At 36.0% G+C, this 4,538-nt stretch overlaps 1 pseudogene; it reads left to right on the forward strand.

The window, feature by feature from the left end:
* The first annotated feature begins 3,038 nt into the window (after window positions 1-3,038).
* LOC132006507 (small ribosomal subunit protein uS17-like) lies at window positions 3,039-3,518 on the forward strand (annotated as a pseudogene).
* The last annotated feature ends 1,020 nt before the right edge of the window (window positions 3,519-4,538 follow it).

Here is a 4,538-nt window from a genome sequence, read left to right on the forward strand (position 1 = left end):
AAGCAGGGAGTCTGCTTCTCTATCTGTGTCTATCCCCAACACATCTTCTCTTCTCTCTCTCTCAAATAAATAAATAAAATATTTTAAAAAGTCCTACATATTTTCTTCTAGAAAAAATGAAACGGAGAAAACCTCACTCAACTTATTCTATGAAGTTGGTATTACAGTAACAAAAAGCTAATGAAAGCAGTACAAAAAAAAAGGAAAGTTCACAGGATATAAGATCAGTATATATATTTCTATATACTCACAGTGAGTATGTCGAAAAATATACTCACAGTGAATATGTCGAAAATGAAACTGGAAGTATAGTATCACTTACAATTGTTTAAGCTAGGATTACTTGGCTGTACATTTCACAAAATGTGCACAAGTCTTATATATAAAATGCTGCTAAGATAGAGAAATAAATGGAAAATCACACGTGTTCATTTATCAGAAGCTTCAGCCTAGTTAAGCTGTCAAATATCCCCTAATTAATCAAGATTTAATTCAGATTTTTTTTTATTTTTTAAAGATTTGCTTATTTGAGAGAGAGAGAATATGTGTGTAAGTGAGGGGAAAGACAGAGGGAGAGAATCTTCAAGTAGACAGCTCTCTGAACATGGATTCACAAAATGGGACTCAGTCCCCCAACCCATGAGATCATGACCAGAGCCAAAATCAAGAGCTGAATCCTTAACCAACTGAGCCATCCTTTAATTCAGGTTTTTATTAACATCCCAGCAAGATATAGACCATATGATTTAATAATACATAAGAAATGATGAAGGAACTAGAGTTGCTAAAAATCTTTTTGGAAAAAAAAAAAAGTAGGATTAGGAGGAATCACTCCGAATTCACTATTTATTATATGGCTACAGTAATTAAGACTGTATGGTATTATATGAAGAATGGACGTATAGGTCAGTGGAACTAAACAAAGAATTCATTAAGAGCTCACAGAATTATGGCACACTGATCATCTCCAAAAGTTCAAGAAAAATTCTATGGAAAAGGGATAATAAATGATGCTAGAGTAATCGGATATGCAGTGAGAATCTCCACTCTGACAAAAGGTTGAAATGCACCTTGAATTTGGAGTAGCTCTGATCTAAAAGAAAGATATGATATTATTTTAAGCCTGACTCAAAATCTTGGTGAGTTTTGAAAAGCTCTATTGCTTTCCTGAGAATCTTGATCAATGCTAGATACCAGGCTGGGTAAATCTGAGTGATTTAACCTTTGCAGTCCTATAATCATTATACCAATGGAATGTATATTTTAAGCAATTATTTTTTTTTAAGATTTTATTTATTTGACAGAGAGAGATCACAAGTAGGCAGAGAGGGAGAGAGAGAGAGAGAGAGAGAGGGAGGAGGAAGCAGGCTCCTCGCCCAGCAGAGAGCCTGATGTGGGACTCCATCCCAGAACCCTGAGATCATGACCTGAGCTGAAGGCAGAGGCTTAACCCACTGAGCCACCCAGGCAGCCCCTAGAATGTACATTTTAATTAACTTTTCTTTCCTGTCTAGGAGGGAAGAAGGCCTTCCAATTTAGAATTTAAGTGGCTTTCTGTAGTTCTTTATATTAAGTGTAAAGGAGGAAATGGACAATGACCTATGAAGGAACCCTAGCATCTTTTGATTGAATTATGTTTAGTGCAGAGTCACACATAAAATCCTTCATTTGTTTCCCAAATATACTCATAGGATATAATAGAATGAATATTTCTATTCCAACCTGTCCTGTAAAAGCAATTCCTTAATAGATTATATATATTTATAATTGTTTAAAAATGAAACAAATATTTAATTCTACAGAATGCTCCTAAACTTTAAATCAGTACTTTGGTACTTTGTGTTATAGATAGCTTCTTTATATTAATTACAATAACTATCCTTAATTCCTTAGAAAACTTTCCAGTAATGAGTGGAAGAATGTTTTTCATGAAATAACCCTCAAAATAGTAAAATTTCTGTTTACATGACACCTGAGAGATTTTTTAAGAAGGAACTTACTTTCCTTTGGTAAAGTACCAGATAAACTCTGTCAGAAGGAGAAAGACCAAAAGTATAAGCCAAGGGGCTATTAAAAAATTAAAAAGAAAAAAAAAGGGAAGAGAATTGATAACGCTATTCCTAGCAGGAAATTTTGAGAAACTGCAATGAGGTGTAGTGCAACAGACAATACACAAAGAGACAAAAGATAAAAGACTGGGGAGAAGGGGATGGATATGAGGCCAGGAACCATATGGGTAGGAGGGTTGCAATAAATTGCTTCTCCAGTGGCCATGTTATTTTCTAAGCATAAGAAACCTAGTTTCTCTTTCACCTTTCACTTCTCTAGCTCTGTCTCTGTCTCTCTCTGATTCAACTGATTTTTCTGTCTTACTGGTGGCCGGCAACTTTATTAGGGCAGTTTCCTCTGCAAATTTGCTTTATCAGTTACTGTTTTATCAAGCATATGCTCCTGAATCACTAAATCCTTAACAGTATTTGGCATTACCCAGATGTCTGTGTTTTGCTCTTCTTCTTCTCCTTTTTTTTTTTTTTGTTTTTTAGTATTTATTTATTTATTTGAAAGGGAGAGAGAGAGAAATAAACAGGGAAGGGGGGGGAGAGGGGATTGAAGTCCTCAAGCAGACTCCCTGCTGTGCATGGAGCCAGATGGGGGCCTGGATCCCAGGACCCTGAAATCATGACATGAACAAAAATCAAGAGTCAGATGCTCAAACGACTGAGCCACCCAGTGCCCCTGTGTTTTGCTATTCCCATAGCTATAGAGTGAAAACACCTTTTAAAATATGTAATTATCTAATTAGGAATAATTATTCTTATTGATTTGGAAGTTTCTTACATATTCTAGATATGAGTTGTTCACCTTTTTGATATCTTGTGGGCAACTATTCACATATTGAAAAACTTCTTCCCTCTTTAATAGTTACTAAATGGATAAATATGCAAAAGGCCATAGTGCATGAGGACGTTAATGAAAAAGCTGAATTACGGCTTACATCAACAATATAAAAGACATCCTTCCTTTAGGTGGCCAGAAAGATGACCAACATTCAGACTGAGTAGGCCCACCAAAAACACCCAACCATCTTTCAAAATAAGAAGAGTGTCCTGCTATAGGAAATGGCAAGGAGGAGTTCCTGTGATACTACAAAAACATCAGTCTGTACTTCAAGATGCTCAAGGAGGCCACCGAAGGCATGGATATTGACAAGAAATGCCCCTTTCCTGGTGATGTCTCCCTCCGAGTATGGATTAGGTTTAGTGTGGTGACCCAGATGATGACAATGCAGAGGACCACTGTTATCCACCAAGACTACCACCACCACATCCAAAAGTACAGCCACTGCGAGAAACACCACAAGAACATGTCTGTGAACCTGTCACCCTACTCAGGATTGTCCAGATTGGGGATATTGTCACAGTGGGACAGAGAGCCAGTCCTTAAATAAGACTGTATGATTCAATGAGTTCAATGTCTGGAAGGCCACCGGCACCAGGAAGCAATTCTAGAAGTTCTGAAGTATATGTATGTGTGTATGTGTGTGTGTGTGTGTGTGTGTCTGTATATACATATAATAGAGATAACATTTATACGAAAATAATCCAATGGCAAAGGCAAGCAAGAGAACAAATATCCTTGAGTATCTGCAGAAAATTTGATGATGGATGTGGACATCCATTTGCCATGGGATTTGAAGTTTTGACTCAATCCTACTTAAACATAAAGGAGTATGAATTCCCCAGATAATACCTGGCTGGTACCATTTTTTTAAAAAGATAAATAATAACTTTTATTATGAGAACCATATGTGAGTATAATTATTTTTATGAAATAAACAGTTAGTTCATGCAGTATTGAAGAAGAGAAACATTATATAATGATTAAAGAGAAATTAGTGCAATTTTAACTTTTAATTATGATGGCTTTCTTCATGGGTCATAGTCTAATCTTACATGAAAAGCTGTTTTCATAACACTGATATATTTGTACAATTTAATATGTGTTAAAGTAATACATGCATGAAAAATTAAGGGTCACTAATAAGGCTTACAAAGCTGAAATTACTATTGCAGTTAGCTTAATCATAGCAATGTATTTCCATTGATTTTAGACTTATAATTCTATTAGAATTATGTAGTTTTCTAATTATAAGAAAAAAAAGGGAAGGGATTCTATGAACAGTCTGGAAGTTGTTGTATAGCACTACGTTTCCTTCAATTGTCATGATATTGTCTCTTTCATGCTAAAGTTCTGGAAATTTCTTTCAGCTATAATTGTTATTATAAAGATCAAGCCACGTGTATTAAGAAGATCTCAATAAAAAGATACAGAATCCTGGAGCATCTGCCGGGCTCCGACAGTTAATCTTCTGACTCTCAGTATCCTCTCAGGTCATGAGCTCAGGGTCGTGAGACTGAGCCCCACATCTGGCTTCACACTCAGCACAGAGTCTGCTTGAGACTCTCTATCTCCCTCTGCTTCTGCCCCTCCTATCTCTCTCTCTCTCTATCTCAAGAAATAAAATATTTTAAAAAGGG

Source organism: Mustela nigripes, chromosome 18 (genome assembly GCF_022355385.1).
Source record: "Mustela nigripes isolate SB6536 chromosome 18, MUSNIG.SB6536, whole genome shotgun sequence".
In the NCBI taxonomy this organism is placed as follows: Eukaryota; Metazoa; Chordata; class Mammalia; order Carnivora; family Mustelidae; genus Mustela; species Mustela nigripes.